This window comes from Mustela nivalis, assembly GCF_964662115.1.
Source record: "Mustela nivalis genome assembly, chromosome: 8".
Lineage (NCBI taxonomy): Eukaryota > Metazoa > Chordata > Mammalia > Carnivora > Mustelidae > Mustela > Mustela nivalis.
Genome location: NC_139027.1, coordinates 60,004,570 through 60,025,230, shown reverse-complemented (window position 1 = coordinate 60,025,230; position 20,661 = coordinate 60,004,570). Strand labels below are relative to the sequence as shown.

At 39.6% G+C, this 20,661-nt stretch overlaps 1 long non-coding RNA gene across 3 annotated transcripts in view; it reads right to left on the bottom strand.

Annotated features, from left to right (window-relative positions):
- LOC309872485 overlaps positions 1 to 20,661 on the bottom strand; it is a 155,385-nt gene that overhangs the window by 113,670 nt on the left and 21,054 nt on the right. For all 3 annotated transcript variants that reach the window (XR_014315894.1, XR_014315895.1, XR_014315896.1), the window contains exon 3: positions 1,474 to 1,574. This is a non-coding gene — a long non-coding RNA (uncharacterized lncRNA). The remainder of the gene's footprint in view (positions 1 to 1,473; positions 1,575 to 20,661) is intronic.

Genomic DNA, 20,661 nt, shown 5'->3' with positions numbered 1-20,661 from the left:
CTATTTAACATCCCGCCAATTCCATTATCCTTCTGTGTAGTCTCTCCCTCCCTTGACCACCTGCACTTAAAACGGTTTGGATCGGGGAGCCTGGGTGGCTCAATCAGTTAAGTGTCTGCCTTCAGCTCAGGTACCATCTGTGTTGATGGGTTCTCTGGGCAGCAGACATCAAAGCAGAGTTAGAATTGCAAGAGATTTATTGCGGGTAACATCTATTAAAGGAGTAGACATGGTAAATCTTTAGACAATGATGTAGGTATGACACCTGGGAGAGGAGAGAGGAGAGAAAAGAGAACTGAGCAGGAAGAACCTCAGACAGAGTAGGAAGAAGCTCTGAGAAAATCTTGGCCAGCTCACAGAGGGGACCCATGCTAGGCAGAAATATCCAGTCACTAGTATCTACACCATGCTCAGGCATTGACACAGAGCTTCCTAGCAATAAAGTGGCCATGGCGTGTAATAACTAGAAGAAGGCAGAAGAGGGCTTCGGGGGTTTTGGTAACTATCTGTTTCTTAACCTAGGTTTTATGTATGTATCTTCATTTTATAAAATTTTATCAAGCTTAATTTATTTTTTCTTAAGATTTTATTTATTTATTTGAGAGAGAGAAAGAGAGAGAGTATGAGAGGGGAGAAGGTCAGAGAGAGAAGCAAACCCCCTGGGAGCTGGGAGCCTGATGCAGGACTCGATCCCAGGACTCCAGGATCATGACCTGAACTCAAGGCAGTTGCTCAACCAACTGAGCCACCCAGGCGCCCTCAAGCTTACTTTCATGAACTTTTATGTATACATGCTATCTTCCTAATTTTAAAAAGTCATAGGTCTCTGCCTTTAGCCTCTAAATAGTCTTTTTTTTTTTTTTAAGGTTTTATTTATTTATTTGACACACAGAAAGAGAAGAAGAGAGGGCACACACAAGCAGGGGGAGTGGCAGGCAGAGGGAGGGGGAGAAGCAGACTCCCTGCTCAGACGCTTAACTGAATGAGCCACTCAGACAGCTCTTAAAATGATCCATGTTTTTAAATAAGTAATCTATCACTCAAGGTTCACATTAAGCATCTACAAAGAGCAGAACTTGTACTAGGTCTTTAGGCGCGGATTTTTTTAAGGAGCTTAAGGGAGTGTCTTACTTTGAGAGTTTATCTTCTTCTTAGAGAATAAGACACACAAAAGAATTAGAGAATTAGTTTATAATCAACAGCCAGGTTACCTTTAGGGTAGGGAATTAAAGATTATTTATCTGTGTACACCAGAATCTTTAATGTCACCAGGAGTATGATATTGGAGATTCTTCCACATTAGTCAACCAAGGGAAAGAATGAATTAATGAGTAATAAATAAATTAAAAAATGAATGGATGAGTACAAGACATTTGACACTAGGGAGTAATATGGGATGGCTACAGAACTGGCAATATCATTTGTAATTATGTTTCCGTTACAATCTATAAGTTGATGGGTCTGAATCCTTACCTCTTTCATGAGTTTCAGACAAACATTTACAACAGCTTCAGTTTTAGACAAACATTTACAACAGCAAACTTTATGTTGACACATGGATGTTCCAAAGGCACCTGCAACAAAACACATTACAAATAAAATTTTTGTAAAGATTTATTTATTTGAGAAAGAGAGAGAAAGAGCATGAGCAGTGGGAGGGGCAGTGGGAAAGGGAGAGACTCCCTGTTCAGCGCAGGGTCCAAAGCAGGCCTCCATCTCATGACCCTGAGATCATGACCTGAACCAAAATTAAGAATCAGACTCTTAACCAATTGAGCCACCCAGGCGCCCAAAATACATGGAAAATTGAACTCATTTTTCTACTAACTTTATTCTCTTTCTCCTGCTGCTAATGCCGCTCAGAACAGAAATCTCTTAGAAGTCTTTCTAGAATTCATCCTCTCCCTCAGTCTTCACATTCAATATTTTATTAAAATCTTGTTATTTCTATTTCTTCAACTGCTTTGGAATTTGATTTCTCCTCCTTCTGATTTCCTTCCTTCTGGCCACTCTTCCTTGGAATTGTCAAACTGATTTTTCTAAAATGTAAATTTAACCGTGCTTCTGTTTTCCTTTATAACGTCACAAAGCTCCTCACTGCTAAAAGATAAAACTTATATTCCTTGATTAGTCTGGCTTGAAACATCTTCAATAATCTGGTCCTGTCTACATCGCTTACCTCTCTATAAAGTTGGAAGCTCCCGGTGATCTGGAGACTTATTCTCCTCATCTTTTTCATTCCAGTGCCTCACGGTTTGGGGAAACTAACAAAGTTTTCCTAAATGAATGAATGAGAAGATAAGACCTGAACTGGGCTTTGTAGATTAGGCTGCCTGGATAAAATATAGATAGAAAGATCTGGATCCCTCAAGCAATTACTGGGCTACTGAGTTGAGTTACTAGTAGAGATTCCTCATCATTAATTTTTGTATCTCCATGACCTGCCAAGTACTTGACACATAAGGAGGTATTCAATACATATTGGATTAATTAATAAATTAGTGAATGGTATGTATTCAGCCACAAAACAATATTTCTTTCAGGAAATGTAATGCTCCATCAATTACAGAGCAAATTATGTGAAGAAGAGATAAAAACTCTATTAAGTCTCTGTGAAGAGGCTACAATGCTGGCAAACAGAACAGGCCTCAAGCCAATTTAACTGAGCAAGTAAATTTCTTATTGACCAGAATATGGACCTACTGTTAGACAGAAGTTGTCTTCCTAAGGTCAGCAGCTCCAGCATTAGTTTATTAACTGTAACCAGATCTGGCTACAGATGCTGCCAAAACAGGGATATCCCAAGGTGTTGTTACTGGATGCTAATTTTGGATAAATACCTCCTGGAGGCTTTAAGTCTTTCAAAATGAAGACTCTAATAAGTCATAACTATTATTGGAGTTTCTATTTCCAGGGAACAGTTAAACTCATATTTTTTAATAGTTGGGATATGTAATAGACATGCTGACATTTTAATACTTCTATTGAGGTTCAGAAGTCAAGTATATTACAAGGTCCTAGGAACTTATTTGCAAAGTAGTATGTTATGAAAAATGACCCTGGTGCAACACAGTCACTCCCTTTGGAGAACTCACAAGTAAATTTAGTTAAAGCTTCTGCCAACATGACTGTAGCCCAGAGAATAACAAGGATATCTCCAGTTGCCAGTTGCTTTTATCTACTGCTTCTAATGCCTAATTTGAAGAAACTCCATTTTGCTGCAGGTTCAAGTCTCTGGGTTATCTTACTCCTGGACTTTTCTGCAACTGTTGGATTCTCTGGAGCTTTCAAGGAAACTCAGTTGTTCATGAAATAGAGCCTCTCACTCAAAACACAAAAGGGCAAACTGGTAAAAGTATCAATGGTCAAGACTTCATAAAGCTTTTTTTTCTTGACAGGAAGAGTATTAATTGTCCCTATCAACTAGATGAGGAGACTAAACCTTAATAATAACCTTGGCTAGTCTTCCCTTATTATGCTAGACTGCAGCAAAATGCTTTCTATTCTCATGCCACATGAAGTGGATTTTCCTGCTTCCAGTTTAACTGGCTAGAACCTTCAACAAATAATGCTTACATTTTAAAATGAGATGGTTTTCTTTGACCCTCTGGGACAGAGAATGGATACATGACAAGGATGGAGGCCAACTTATTCATCCTAGACACCAGGAGGCTTTGAGCTCTAGGGAAAGATTTCCCCAGAGATGAAAGGTTGTCATTTACAATTCTCTAAAAAATTAATAAGGCAGTTTTATTTTTAATACTTCTGGAATCTCAGTGTAGGGACTTTTATAGCCCTCAGCTATGTATTTAAATGCACTTCAAAATGTCAAAGTGGGCCTCTATACATTACCCCTTCCTGCTGTTTCCAAATATGGTTTCTTTCTTAATTATCTGCAGACTTATAACTTCATTTGAAAACAACTTGAAATGCTCCTGATCAGTTGTAAGCAAAGCTGGTCTCACTTACTGCCTTCTGAAAGTTGGGAGCAAATGCAGCCTGGCTGGAGTATGTAACCTATGAATATGCATGAAGGGCAGGATTGCCTAGTGGTTAACAGCACCAGCTCTGGAATCTGATAATCTGGGTTTGAGCCCTGGGTCTGTTACTCATTAGCTACAACACTTGTGCAAGTTACTTAAATTCCCATCAGTGAAAAGGGAACAGTAATAGTACCTACTGAGCATTAACATAGTGTCTGGTACAGTTGTAGGTGCTCCGTAAATCTTATTAGCAAAAAGAAAATAAGCATCAGCATATTGTATCATTGTATCAACAAGACTTTGTACTAGGTCCTGAAGATACAACAATGTGTAATATATGGGTTGCATCCTTCCCAGGCATGGATATGGAGAGAAGGGATATATCAAACATATGTTTATTAGACAGATAAGATAAGTCAAGGTGGCACAGCTATGAGTGAGTGAAAGGAAGATCTATCGAGTTAGAAAGACAGGTGGCTCGGCCTCCGTGGAAGGGCAGGATCCAGATATGCTGGCTACAAGGCTGGGGGCATCCTCAAATCTGTCACAGTTGCATAAATTACTCTTCTTGTCAACCTAACTGAGCATCTCAGGTACCTCAATGACTAAGAATTCATGGGGCAGGAAGGTAGGAGGATTTAAAAGGTTATTGGCTTTTTTTAAATGTTTTCAGTTTGGTCATTTGAAAACAAAGATTTGTTGCTAGTTTAAAAATGCTTCTTTTCCTTAATAAATGAAATATTTTTCAAATCCAGAACAGAAATAATTCTCTGCCACAATAAAATAAAAAATTATGTATATGCCATATGTACTTAGGTTTCTTTGGAGGTAACATAAACAGATATGGTCCTTGGTCCTGAGGTACAGTCAAAACTCGGAATCATCCAAGTTTATATATAATTTAATAAACCATGCTTAGAGAAAGGTGTGTGGTCCAATTCACTCCAGGGGAAATATGTGAGCTTGACTAGGGTGGTGGCAATGAAAAGGGGAAGTGTAGAGATTCAAGATCTTTATAGACAACATATTTTAGACATAACATATTGTAAGGAGAACAATGTAGCAGATAGCAGTCTTTTTCCAAAAGACTCTTCTCTAGAGACAATAAAGGTATCTGGTACTCTATTGTAACCAGAAACTTTATAAAAAGATAGTAAAATAGGACATCTGGGTGGCTCAGTGGGTTAAGCCTCTGCCTTCAGCTCAGGTCATGATCTCAGGGTCCTGAGATTAAGTCCTGCATCAGGCTCTCTGCTGAGCAGAGAGCCTGCTTCCCTCTCTCTCTCTCCCTGCCTGCTTCTCTGCCTACTTGTGATCTCTCTCTGTCAAATAAATAAATATAATCTTAAAAAAAAAAAGAAAAAGTAATTCATAAAAAATGTTTTTTTTTTTTTAAAAAAAAGAAAGCAAAATAATATCCAAACACTGACATCTTAGGGAAGGAACTATTGGAATGTCTCTCTTGGTACCCTATTCTTTCATTCTTTAATTCATTAAAAATGTATTGTGTTTCCTACTATGTGCCATGTAGTATGTGTTAGGTAATGCATATGTGGTTGTGAACAAAATAGATAAGCTTCCTTCTCTCATGGAGCTGGAAGAAGATGATGATAAACAGGTAGGCAAATAAATCACCATGTAACTATATATTCACCCATTTATGCATCCAGGAACTAATTATTGAACACATATTATGTGTTGGGGAACATTTTGCATTCTCAGGATACAATGATGAACAAAAGTAGATCATCCCTGTCTTCATGGAGCCTACATTCTGAGGGAGGCAGCTTACTCAAAGAGTCACACTAAAAACGATGAGGTTGTAACTATGTAAGAGCTATGAAGGAATATACAATGGGGAAATATGAACTCACAAGGATGTCAGAGGAAGCTCCCTGTGCAAGCAAAGAATGGATGGAGAACTGAAGAATTAAGGAAGACTAAGCTGGCAAAAGGAAGGAGAGGAGAGCATTTGTAACAGAGGGAAGAGCATGTAACTAACGCCATGGTCTGTCTCGGAGGCTGAGAGACTGAGTGTGGCTAGAAGAGGAAGAGGAATCCACAAAGGAAACAGAGAGGGAGCAGCTCCAAGTGAAGGAACAAACTCAGAGAGTATTGGTCATGGAAACCATGGGAAGACAGTGTTTCCAAAGAGGAGGCCATGGACAAGAGTCAAATGCTGCTGAGAGGTTAAGAAATATGAGAACTGAAAATATCCCCTGGATTTCACAACATGCAGGTCATTGGTGAGCCCAGTGGAATGATGGGCCAGAAGCCAGAATGGAATGATTTGAGAATAAGGAGAAGGTGAGAAAATGTAGGGAGAATTATAGATTAAGAATTGCATTTGGTCACATGTAATGGATCCTGATGACAGTAGCTTAACTAAATAGGGTTCTTTTCCTCACATAACAAGAATGATGGAGGGAGACAGTTAAGACTGGGGCAGTGATTCCATGATGTCACCAATGTCCTAGAGTCCTTCTTTATGCTCTGTCATCCTTAGTATGTGGCTTTTTTCCCATTGTGCATGCAAGATGGCTCCTAACTCTCAAGCCAGTGTTTCAGAGAGACAGAAGAAACAAACATCAAGGGGAAAGGTCTGGTACCTAATACCAGGAAAACAAACATTTTTTGCAAATCCTCAGCTGACTTCAACTTACTTATCATTGGCCAGAACTGTGTCATACGGTTACTCCTAGTGATAAGGGCAGCTGGGAAATGTAGCTCTTTAGTTTGACTCATTATCATTCTTAACAGAATCAGTTTCTGTAGAAAGCAGGGGAGATGGATATTGAGAAGGCACCCATAGCAGCTACACAGCATGTACAAATCATATGTTGAGAAAGTGTGTCCACAAGGGAAGGAGATTATACAATGACAGCTGGAAGGGGGATGTGGGATTGAGTGACCTTTTAAAAAAATGGGGATGACTTGAATGTATTTAAAACTTGATAAGAAGGGTCTAATCAGGAGAAAGAAAGTTTGAACATACAAGATAAGAAAAGGATAACTGACAGTGTAATCTTCCTTAGAGGAAGGGATGGAATCTAAACAAAGAGGGATTAACTTTAAAGAGCAATAATAGGCTCTCTGTTGTAACAACAGGAAGGAGGGAAGTAGTCTTATGTTTTATATTGAGAAAATGGGGCTTCTATTTCCTCTGTCGCGTAGGGGTAGGTTTGCTATCACCCACGATAGAAGGGAGTGACCAGAGCTTTGAGAAGTTTGAGACATTGAAGGCTGAAATCACCATTGTGGGGCAAAACTGACTCAAATATAAATGGCACAGATTTTTTTGCAATGGGTTTGCCACCAGAACACAAGTGTTATGAAAACCACCGCTCAATCTAAATTAAAATGGGAAGGGAAAAAACTCACATCAACATCATCATCATTGGACACGTAGATTAGGGCAAGTCTACCACTACTGGTCATTTGATCTACAAATGTGGTGGGACTGACAAAAGAACTACTGAAAAACTTGAGAAGGAGTATGCTGAGATGGGTAAGGACTCCTTGAAATATGCTTGGTTTTAGAATAAACTGAAAGATGAACATGAACGAGATATCACCACTGATATCTCCTTGTAGAAATATGAGACCAGCAAGTATTATTTGACCATCACTGATGCCCTAGGCTATGGAGACTTTATCAAAAACATGATATTAGGCACATCTCAGGGTGACTGTGTTGTCTTGATTATTGCTGCTGGTGTTTGTGAATTTGAAGAAGGTAGCTCCAAGAATGGGCAGACCCATGAGCATGACCTTCTGGCTTACACACTGGGTGTAAAACAACTAATTGTTGGTGTTAAAAAAATGGATTCCATTGAGCCACCCTACAGCCAGAAGAGATACAAGGAAATCATTAAGGAAGCCAGCACCTTCATTAAGAAAATTGGCTATAACCCTGATGCAGTAGAATTTGTGCCAATTCCTGGTTGGAATGGTGACAACATGCTGGAGCCAAGTGCTAACATGCCTTGGTTAAAAGTATGGGAAGTCACCAGTAAATGGGAATGGCAGTGGAACCACACTGCTTCAAGCTCTGGATTGCATTTTGCCTCCAACTCGTCCAACTGACAAGCCCTTGCATCTGCCTCTCCAGGACATCTACAAAGTTGGTGGTATTGGTACTGTGCCTGTGGTTCGAGTGGAGACTAGTATTCTTAAACCTGGCAATGGTGGTCACCTTTGCAGCAGTCAATGTTACAGTAAAGTCTGTTGAAATGTATAATGCTTTGAGTGAGGCTCTTCCTGTGAACAAAGTGGGCTCCAGTGTCAAGAATACATCTGTCAGGGGCGCCTGGGTGGCTCGGTGGGTTAAGCCGCTGCCTTTGGCTCAGGTCATGATCTCAGGGTCCTGGGATCGAGTCCCGCATCGGGCTCTCTGCTCGGCGGGGAGCCTGCTTCCTTCTCTCTCTCTCTGCCTGCCTCTCAGTGTACTTGTGATTTCTCTCTGTCAAATAAATAAATAAAATCTTTAAAAAAAAAAAAAAAAGAATACATCTGTCAAAGATGTTCATCATGGCAATGTGGCTGGTGACAGCAAAAATGAACCACCCATTGAAGCAGCTGGCTTCATGGCTCAGGTGATTATCCTGAACCGTCCAGGCCAAATCAGTGCTGGATATGTACCTGTGCTGAATTGTAACACAGCCCACACTGCTTGAAAGTTTGCTGAGCTGAAGGAGAAGATAGATTGTCGTTCTGGAAAAAAGCTGGAAGATGGTCCCAAGTTCTTTAAATCTGGTGACGCTGCCATTGCTGATATGGTTCCTGGCAAGCCTATGTGTGTTGAGAACTTCTCTGACTATCCTCCTCTGGGCCATTTTGCTGTTTGTGACATGAGACAGATAGATGCTTGCTGTGCGTGTTATCAAAGCAGTGGACAAGAAAGTAGCTGGAGCTGGCAAGTCATCAAGTATGCCCAGAAAGCTCAGAAGACTAAATAAGTATTATCCCCAATACCTGCCACCCCAATATTACTTGGTGGTGGAAGAACAGTCTCAGAACTGTTTGTGTCAATTGGACATTTATGTTTAATAGTAAAGACTGGTTAATAATAAAAATGCATTGCAAAACCTTCAGAAGGAAAGGGGAATGTTTTGTGGACCATTTGTGTGTGTGTGTGTGAGAGAGAGAGAGAGAGAGAGAGAGAGAGTTTTAAGTTATTAGTTTTTAAAATCAGTGCTTTTTAATGGAAACAACTTGACCAAAAATCTGTCACAGAAGCCTGGGTGGTTCAGTTGATTAAATGTCTGCCTTTGGCTTGAGTCATGATCCCAGGGTCCTGGGATCAAGTCCTGCACTGTGCTGCCACTCAGCAGGGAGCCTGCTTTTCCTTATGCCTGCTGCCCCCCTGCTTGTGCTTGCTCTCTCTCCAAGTAAATTAATAAAGTCTTAAAACAATGAAGTTTGAGACCCATTAGAACAAAAGTTTAATGAAAAAAAATATATATATAAAGGGCACAAATAAATGGTTATCAAGGACTGCTGTTCTCATGTGCTTTCCCAGGAATATACCAGAGAAGGAGATTCAAAAATCAAAATGACAGGAAAGACATCAAGATAAGGTCGAATGCTAAGTATTAGATACACAATTACTTATAGAATTACTCATACTCATGCCCATACCAGCTGAATATCCTCCCATTCCCATCATTAACATGAACATCATTAATTCAACAAATATTTAGTGACTATCTTCTATAAGATAGGTACTTATTCATGTCTTGCAGCATGCTAGGAGGGTTGAGATGGATGGGAAACAGAGTCTGGGATAAGGCAGCAGTACGAAAGCAACTGATGGAAAAGGTGGAGCCTCTCTTAGCTAGAGAGGTGTATAAAGTCTTAACATCTGAGCCCAGGGAGAGCAGCTAAACTGCATCCAGTCAATGGCATGCAAGAGGTGATCTGATCTGAGGGGTAAGATAGTAGTGGTGACATGTGGCTTTGGGAACTCTGGGCAATTGTCATGGCACCAGGGGCAGACCTGGACCCAGATCAGTTGGAATTGAGGGTGCCTAGAAGATCAATCCAGCTGTGGAGATGGCAAGTGCAAAATTAGAGGGTGGAACAGGTTTTAAGAGCCCTGCTTCCTACGTGGCTGATTCCTCAAAATGCAAGCCTCAGGAAGCTGCAGGCACCTAGATGTTAAGATACCCCAAAGTACAGATGCCTGATAGGCTGACACAAAGAATCTGCATTTGAATAATGCCACTCCTGTCAAGAGCTAGGCTGTCTGCATACATGGTCTATCTCAGAACGCCTAGAGCAACTGAAAAATATTTCTATTTGTATATTCCACTTACTACTGTGGATATTTCCACATTCTACTTACCACTATGGAGAGAATATATCATAGTCAATGGGGCAGATAATAATAACCACCACCATTTATTGTACATACTATATGCCAGACACTGTTCTAATTACTTAATGAGCTGTATCTCATTTTATCCTTACAACAACCCTCTCAGTTAGCTATTATTGTTTAGAAAAGAGGAAACTGAGCCTGGTCTAATAAATTTAAATTAATTTGCCCATGATCACGTGGCTCTAAGTGGCCAAGCCAGGATTCTAACCCAAGTATGACTCCAGACCTATCATTATGCCATACCCATTTTATCATACTGTTCCAGCACCGTGTTGAACCTTTATTATGTGTCATTTAAATAATGATTAGATTGGTCTGTTTCTTTAGTAAGCAAAACTGGGATCACAGCCCATCTCTTAGGACGTATTGCTAAAATGACAAGACCATGCTGCCCTCTATCTATCAGCTTCAGTGACATTGGCCACTGGTAATTTTCAAAATAAATAATATCTGACATTTATACTGTGACATACATTTTATAAAAATATTTTACTCAAACTTGCCACATATATTATGAGCACTGAAGCCCACACATATATACACAAAAATCAATGCAAAATTTTAATGACTATGAATTTGATTTTTTGTAAAGGCCACTTAAACTCATTGTAGTATTTGCTTTTTCTAGAACCTATCACTTAAAACTTTATTTTTACTTTCACAGAAGTAAACAAGTGATTTAGGGTTTTCCACACTTTTGTTGTTTGCTTATCACTTCTTTAATGGAAAATTTCAAAGATACACAAAAGTAGAGAGAATTAAACCTCTGAGTATCATTCAGCCTCAAAATAATCATTTCTCAATAAGTTTGATGACATGACTTCTGATAGAGTTATCTTTTAATTAATTACCACTTTATTCAGATATTATCTTGGTATTTCCATACATGGGCACAATTACTGCCTTATACTAATTATCCATGACTATTGCAGGGGACATTTGATATACTAGTAAATGCTACTGTTTAAGTTAGCTTACTAGAGCCCACAAGGTATTTTTGTTTTACCTGGAAATAGGACTATTATGAGTTAGGTTTTGCCTTAGCATGGGTTTGAAAATGAATCCTTATGGAATCTGTTGCCCCCATTGGGGCATGGGGGCATGGATTGGTTAAACATGGATTGGTCCATGTTTAACCACACTGACATTCTAGTTTTAATCCACTTTCTGTTAACACTGAAACAGAGAAGAAATTTACCCTCTGAAAAGATAATCAGAACAGAAAATGTAGCTGCTGGAATTACGGCAGTGCGCATAATAAGATATTTTAAATATATTAAAGAGTTATCTGATGCTTGGGTTTTTTTTTTTTAAGATTTATTTATTTGAGAGAGAGAAAGAGATAGAGAGAGCAAGCACACAGAGGGAGTGGGAGAAGCAGACTCCCCACCGAGCAGGGAGCCCGATGCAAGGCTTAATCCTAGGACCATGACCAACTGAGCTTCCCAGGTGCTCCAAGTTATCTGATGCATATAATCGCACATGTTCGATGCCAGTGTGGGCCAGGTGACTTTCCTGGTTCTGATCCTTAGCCAGCCTTCTTCACAACATGACAAAGTGGATCAGGTAAAAGAGCACAATATTTCAACCCAAATCCATCCTGCTACTGGATAAAACAAGTAAAAACAGTAACAACAAAACTATCCTCAATTCTTTGAATTCTTTTTTCTTTTTTAAGATTGTATTTATTTATTTGACAGAGAGAGAGAGATCACAAGTAGGCAGATAGGCAGGCAGAGAGAGAGGGGGAAACAGGCTCCCTGCTGAGCAGAGAGCCTGATGTGGGGCTCTATCCCAGCACCCTGAGATCATGGACCTGAGCCAAAGACAGAGGCTTAACCCACTGAGCCACCCAGGGGCCCCTCTTTACATTCTTGAGAGTGGAATCATAAAACTGTATTTTTCTATAAATACAATAGCCATACTTTTTATATTTTTAATTTATTTTTTTTCTTCTCAGTTATATTGGTAGATATCAAATCCCTAATAATCTGCAATTGGTTTAATAAGACCTGATAATACCATTTGCTCCCACCTTTCTTTCACGGTCACTTATTGCATAGTAATTGTAATTTTATAGATTCAGATTTCCAAATTGTATTTCAAACTAGTGGGTGAATTATTTGTTTTAACTCTTCCAGTTATATAATTAAGAACTTTATCTATTTACTTATTTTAAAAGATTTTATTTTTAAGTAATCTCTACACCCAGGATGGCTGGGTGGCTCAGTCAGTTAAGCATCTGCTTTCAACTCAGGTCAGGATTCCAGGGCCCTGGGATCCAGTCTCACACCAGGCTCCCTGCTCAGCCTTCTTCTCCCTCTGCCTGTCGCTCCCGCTGTGTGCATGCATGCATGCTCTCTCTCTCTCTCTTTCTAATAAATAAATAAAATCTTAAAAAAACAGGGGCGCCTGGGTGGCTCAGTGGGTTAAGCCGCTGCCTTCAGCTCGGGTCATGATCTCAGGGTCCTGGGATCGAGTCCCGCATGGGGCTCTCTGCTCGGCGGGGAGCCTGCTTCCTTCTCTCTCTCTCTCTCTGGCTGCTTCTCAGTGTACTTGTGATTTCTCTCTGTCAAATAAATAAATAAAATCTTTAAAAAAAAAATCTTAAAAAAACAACAACTAATCTCTACATCCAACATGGGGCTCAAACTCACATCCCTGAGATTAAGAGTTGCATGCTCTACCGACTGAGCCAGCCAGGTGCCCCTATAATTACCATATTAAATTATTATAATTGCTTCTTTAAGATATTTGAATCTTGACAGGTAGTCACCCTTCTAATCACTGTTTTACATTTTGATATTTTTTTAATTAAATAAAAATAACTATCTCCTATTTATAAGAGACACACTTAAAACAACATGTCAAAAAAAGGGAAAAAATAAAGGAATGGAAAAAGTTTCACTAGGAATATGCTAATGAAAAGGCGGGTATAGCATTTCTATAATCATTTTTCTACTTGGATATTATTCTCAAAAGCACAATATTTTAAATATATAACTGTTCTGTGTACTAAGTAAGCAGTCTGAAGAAAAATAGGTAATAGTGATAACTTCCTAAACCCATTGCATCATCCTTGCCTACCTCCACTCCATTGCCTATAGAATCCTCCACAAATCCGTAGACACAACCCTTAATGCCACTCCTTCAGAATCTAGCACTGAATAAAACCAACAGTGCTTTTTTTTTTTTCTTCTAAAGATTTATTTCAGACAGAGGGAGAGAAAGAGAGAGCAAGTGAGCACAAGCAGTGGGGAAGGCCAGAGGGAAAGGGAGAAGCAGACTCCTTGCTGAGTAAGGGGCCTGGCATGGGACTTGATCCCAGGACCCTGAGATCGTGACCTGAGCTGAAGGCAAACACCTAACTGACTGAGCCCCCCAGGTCTCCAACTATACTTATAATTGGAGCTCCACCAACTTTAAAGTCAACAACCTTGATTGTCCCCCAAGCACAGTAAGATCTCTGTTTCAAACAGGCCCCTTGCAAACCTGTCCATATCAGATTTCATTAGAGGCCCAAGCTCAGGCTGAATCTAGACCCAATGAGAGACTTCCCAGGGTCCTAAGTCTCCAACCAACTATGTAAAGACCTCCAGGCCTTGACCTCCAACCATACCCCAAGGGCTCTGAGCTTAAGGGCTGGCCTAACTATGGCAGTCTTCCTCCCTCCTCTTCTCTTCAACCCCAAATAATTAAATTCATGTCCCCAGGCTTATTCCCCCCAAATACATATTATGCTGATGTTATATATATATATTTTAGGATTTTTAAAATTTATTTATTTGTCAGAGTGGGGAGCCTGAGTGGCTAAGTTAGTGACGTGTCTGCTTTCAGCTCAGGTTATGATCCCAGATCATGATCTCAGGATCCTGGGATGGAGTCCTGCATTGGGCTTCCTTCTCACCGGTGAGTTTGCTTCTCCCTTCCCCAACCCGCCTGCTTGTGATCTCATTCTCTTTCAAATAATAAATAAGTAATCTTAAAAGAAAGAAAGAAAGAAAGAAAGAAAGAAAGAAAGAAAATTTATTTATTTGTGAGAGAGCACAAGCAGGGGGAGTGGCAGACAGAGGGAGAAGCAGGCTCTTGGCTGAGCAAGGAGCCCTAATCAGGACTTGATCCCAGGACCCTGGGATTATGACCTGAGCTAAAGAGAGACACTTAACCAACTGAGCCACCCAGGTGACTCACTGATGTTACATTCTTATTCTGTTCTAGGCACTTGGGTCACCACTCCTAGTTTTCAATTTTGACCGTGATCCACAGTAAACAAAACAAAACAAACAAAATTATATTGTGACCGGTTGCATACAAACTAGTCTCTATACTAGTCTCTTAACATGTGGCAATACAGTCTGAATTTTCTTCTTTATTCTAGTGAAAAAATTCAACCCCTAAATTGATTTCACTAACCACTAATAGGTCAAGACCCTCAGTTTGAAAACCCTTGATCTAAAGGGCCCCCCATTTTAAAAAATAAAATAAAATAAAGTAAAAGGGGGCACCTGGGTGGCTCAGCCAGTTAAACGTCTGCCTTTAGATTAGATCATGATCCCAGGGTCCTGGGATTGAGCCCTGTGTCAGGCTCCCTGGGGAGCCCGCTTCTCCCTCTCCTTCTACCTGCTACTCCCCCTGCTTGTACTCTCTCTCAAATAAATAAAATCTTTAAAATAAAATAAAATAAAATGGCCCCCCAAGACTCTTTTGGCATTTGTTTATCAGAACCAGGTCAGATAACATGAGGGAATATTTAAAACAACCACTACCTAATTTCTTGTATTTTCTAAGGAAGAATTCTTTTCCATAGGACAATAATATCTCTAGGATATAAAAGAGGTACTTTTGGTTGTTGGAATTAGTAGAGATTTTTTAAAGCCTTCTAGAAAATTTTCACAATCTGAAATCTTATTAAAGAACATAAAATTGAGGAGTGCCTGGGTGGCTCAGTTATTAAGCATCTGCCTTCGGCTCAGGTCATGATCTCCAGGTCCTGGGATCGGGTGCATCTGGTCCCTGTTCAGTGGGGAACCCACTTCTCCCTCTCCTTCTGCCTCTCCCTTCCACCTGTACGCTCTCTCTAATGAATAAGTAAAATCTTAAAAAAAAAAAAAAAAGAAAAAGAACATAGGATTGAGAGTTAGGAAACCTGAGTCCTTATCTCACCCTGCCACTGAATGTTAGTAAGTAAATCACACTCAGCCTCTCTGAACCAGGGGGTCTTGATCATGTAAATCAAATGATATGTAAACCTTACAAATTTAATGATTCATTCACTCATTCATTTGCTCATTCGTTTGACAAATGCCTCCTTAAATATGTGCCAGACAGGTTTCTCACTGCTCATCTGACAGTTTAAACTGGGAGGGCCAATGTTACAAATTCATCACACATCACATATGATCATATGCCAGGGTTCTTTCTCATCAAATTTATGCTTCATCAGGCACCACCCGGGGAATGAGCTGCTTCTTATAAGCACATTACTCAGAAAAATGATGCTCATTTATATAAACCACTTAATAAAAATCTCTCTAAAATGTATGAGAGATTATACTGTATGCAACTTCATTAATGGTTTAATCATTAATTCTAATAGTAAGGAGCATAATTTTAAGATTTATGAATTCTTGGGGCACCTGGGTGGCTCAGTGGGTTGGACCTCTGCCTTTGGCTCAGGTCATGATCTCAGGGTTCTGGGATCAAGCCCCGCGTCGGGCTCTCTGCTCGGCAGGGAGCCTGCTTCCTCCTCTTTCTCTGCCTGCCTGTCTGCCTACTTGTGATCTCTGTCTGTCAAATAAAGAAATAAAATCTTAAAAAAAAAATTTATGAATTCTTATACTAGTTTAAGATGTCAAAAATATAATTTTCATTCTAATTCCATTTTCTTTGGTTCCCTCACTGCTAGTTAACTCTTTTAGTTTAAATGTCATAACACCCTGTGAGTTGGCACCATCAGTGATTAGAATATTACTAAAAGCCATTCCTATACCGACATAGATAGCAACTGTTTGACTGTACATAAGTGATTGTGAACTACATAAAATATCACACAAAACCCAAACTAAATGTATCCCCAAATCTCCAGTTCAGTATTAGAATGTCCACAGCAAATTCCAATGCCCTCTGATGTAAGGAAAAGTGTGATGGAGGAGGAGCTGAATGGAAGGAAAAGCACCTTAACTGATAGCTTGTTTTACAAAGGCACATGGCCATGTGGACACATCATTAGGGACCCCCATGCCCAAGGCTTTGGAAGGGGTTTGTACAACTCATGGGTCTGAACTTAAGCTTCACTAGTTCATGGCAAATCTGCTTCTACAAAGATCAATTATTGAGTGAAGGGGTGAGTATGGTAAGCTTATTATGAGCATGACTCTGTTTAAATGGATCTGTGTTTGATTTTTAACTTCACTCATTAGTTTGTGACTGCGGGGAAATTAATTTCTCCATGCTTCTGCTTTTTAATCTGTGAAAAGGGATAATAATATCTAGCACATAGGGCTGTTCCAAGTTACTGAAAGATAAATGTATAAAGCATGTAGTTCGGTAACTGGCCAATGCTAATAAACAAAACCAACGCTTATGTGATAATGATTACGAAGATGATGACAGTGCTATATTGAATATGACAAGGTAGTCAGAGAATGTTGAGGGGTATAATGCTTTTTGATCCTATAATAAATGTTCTGCAAACAACGGGGATTTTAAAAGTTCCTTTGGTTGACTTGGTTTAGTTTCCAAAGTCTTTCAAAAATTTTGCAGTAAATGTTCCTATTCTATGCCCCTCTGTAAAACCTTTGTTTTTGCACAGGTAAAGGTTATAGCAGCAAGGAAAAGTTTAGGATGGAAAGAATATTCTGCCACCCACTGCTTAGCCCCATTTAGGGTAACTCCTCTATCAGTGTTTCAAAATGGCTAGATACCAGCTCACACATTTAGGACCATTAGAATCCTCCAAAATACTTATTCATTGATCCAGAGACTTCCCAACAGAAGTTCTTTAGAAGGGAAAGTTGCAAATAACATACTTTTTTTTTTTTTTTTAAAGATTTCATTCATTTGACAGAGAAAGATCACAAGTAGGCAGAGAGGCAGGCAGAGAGGAAGGGAAGCAGGCTCCCCACTGAGCAGGGAGGCCGATGCGGGGCTCGATCCCAGCACCCTGAGATCATGACCTGAGCAGAAGGCAGAGGCTTTAACCCACTGAGCCACCCAGGTGCCCCTATATACTTTTCTATATGGAACATTCACAACTCATATACATATATATAAAGTAGTATATACATTTGTGTACATGTACACACACATGTTTACAGGCATTTCAGTGTCAAGTGGATAAGGAAGTTCAGTGTTTTGAGAAATGGAAGAGGTGATATTTATTACAAATATTCTGTCTCTAGAAGTAGAGATGAAAATGTAACCTGCAAAATGTAAACGACAAACAGGAATCCATCAGCTGCTCTTGAAGACAACTGTGAAGACATGTGCAGGCTGTTGTAAAGCATTTGAAAACTTAAAATGTTAAGCCTTTCATTTAGGGATACAAATTGGGAGTATTATTAGTAGGACTACATGCTTTCAGAGTAAGAGAGCTGTTTTTCGGGGCGCCTGGGTGGCTCAGTGGGTTAAGCCACTGCCTTCGGCTCAGGTCATGATCTCAGGGTCCTGGGATCGAGTCCCACATCGGGCTCTCTGCTCAGCAGGGAGCCTGCTTCCTCCTCTCTCTCTGCCTGCCTCTCTGCCTACTTGTGATCTCCCTCTGTCAAATAAATAAATAAAATATTTAAAAAAAAAAAAAAAAAAGAGAGCTGTTTTTCTCCGTTGTTTTTCTAAATGCTTATGTAGACTGGAATGTCCCTAAAAGTGATGGTTCTTGCAAGAGGTATTTGTTTTTGCAAGACATATTGGTATTTTTATTAAGGTATTTGTTAATGGGAGATTTTAAGACTACACAATAGGCAGGATAACCTGCATGTCTGAACTTCTCTTTCCCCTATGCCAGATGAAAAGCTGTGAAAAGGACTTGGAGTATGTGAAATAATAGAAAATGTATATATCGACCTCTGTCCCCAGTTCCTAGCACAGAGCTCCTAAAAACCCTTGTAATTTCCTAAGTGATAGAGTATCTTTTGTACTCATGAGTCAATGATTGGTGGGCTCCAGGTCGGGGCTGGTCACCAGAAAGACCATGCCATGGTTAGAAACTTTAGAACTTTCAGTTGCATCCCATACACTCCAGGAAGAGGAGGCTAAAAATTGAGGTGTTGATTAACCATCCATACGTGATGGTACCTCCATAAAACCAAAAATATGAGTTCCAGGGATTTTCCAGCTTGCTGAACACACTGCGGATGGAGGATGGAGGTTCTGGGGAAGGTGGCACTTGGCAAGGACTTGAAAGCTCTGAGCCCTACTCCCTATAGCTTGCCTTAGGCATCTCTTCCATTTGATGCCACTTTGTATCCTTTATCATAGCTTTTTATAAAAACTGGTAAAGGTAATTTAGCTTTTTCCTGAGTTCTGTGAGTCTCTGTAGCAAATTATCAAACCCAAGGAGTGTGACATGAGATTTACAGATGGTCAGTCAAAAGTACAGATGACCACTTGGGACTTGAGATCGGCATCCGAAGTGGGGGTAGGCAATCTTGTGGGACTGAAACCTTAACATGCGGGATCTGATATTAACTCCAAGTAGATAGTGTCGGAATTGAGTTAAGTTGTGGAACACCCAGCTGGTGTCAGAGAATTGCCTGATGTGTGGGAAATCCACACATCTGATGTCTGAAGTGAAGTGAAGTGTGCCAGTAGTGTGAGAGTAGAGGAAAAACACAGGGAGTATTTTTCCCACATTGGGAATTTTGGCCCAGTGCTGCATGAACTACATTGCAGGTAATGGTAGGGGGTGTCCCACAGTGGCATTATTCAAGACACAGTAATCGGCTTTGGAAATATTCTGTCATCCATACTGATTGCTTCATTTTGGCCATATGGAGCCTGACCACATCTGGGAATATTCAGAATATATAAAGAACTCTCAAAACTCAATAATAAGGAAACAAACACCACAAAAAAAATTTTAAGTGTGAAAATATCTGAAAAGACACTTCACTGAGAAAATATAAAGATGTCAAACACAATGAAGATCTACATCATTAGCTATTAGGGAAATGTCAATTAAAATCACGGTGAAATTCTGCTACCCTTATTAGAATGGCTAAAATATAAGACTGACCACACTAAGAATCAGCAAGAATACAGATCAACTAGAACTTCCATACATTGCTAGTGGGAATGCAAAATGATATAATCACTTCGGAAGACTTAGCAATTTCTTAAAAATTAACTATAAAACTACCATCTACCCAGCCATTTTCCTTCCAGATATTAACCAAGAGAGATGAAGGTACAAAGAATTATATTCAAATTTTCACAGATTTGTAATTACCCCTACACTAGAAAAAATCCAAATGTCTCAACAGTAGAATGGATAAGGAAATTTCAGCATATTCATAAAATGGAATATAACTAATCAAAAGGAACAAACTATTGATACACACAGCATGCATGAATCCCAAAATAACTATGTTGAGCAAACAAAGCCATAAAAAAGGAGTATACTATATGATTCCATTTATAGAAAGTTATAGAAAATGCAAACTAAACTGACAGAAATCAGTGGTTAAGGATGGGAGTGAGAACAAGGGGGAGGAATTAGAAAGAGGCATGAGGAAACCTTTTAAGGTTGATGGGTCTGTTCATCATCTTGATTTGGTGATGGTTTCTCAGGCTATACATGAGTCAAAACATATCAAATTATACACTTTAAATATAAGCCCTCTATTGTATGTCAATATCTGACATTAAAGGTGTAAAAAACAGCATATTTCCAAGTTAACTTGTTCTGTAAAAAAAAAAAAAAAAAAAAAAAGGAGGTACGACATATATAGTATTCACTCTCCTCTTAGCCAGATCCTATAAAAAGGCCCACAGCCACTCCAATACTACCCTAGACAGGGAGAGAATAAAGGAGCAAAAGTCGTAGTAGAAATAGACAGAAGTCTGAAATTATTGCAATTAAAATAAAACTTCTAAAAAACACACACCCATTTAAATGTACTGCGAGGGCTTCTCCCAGGGCCTTAGAGAAAGCCACTTTGGAAGCGAGGGACTGATGGAGATGACAAGCGCTCCTACGCACTCCTTGGATTTGGGGGAGGTGGGGAGGAGCATATAAATTCAGCAAAGGAACAGACTCCTCAGCTCCCTGGGCTCAGAGCTATGGTCTGGATATTAAGG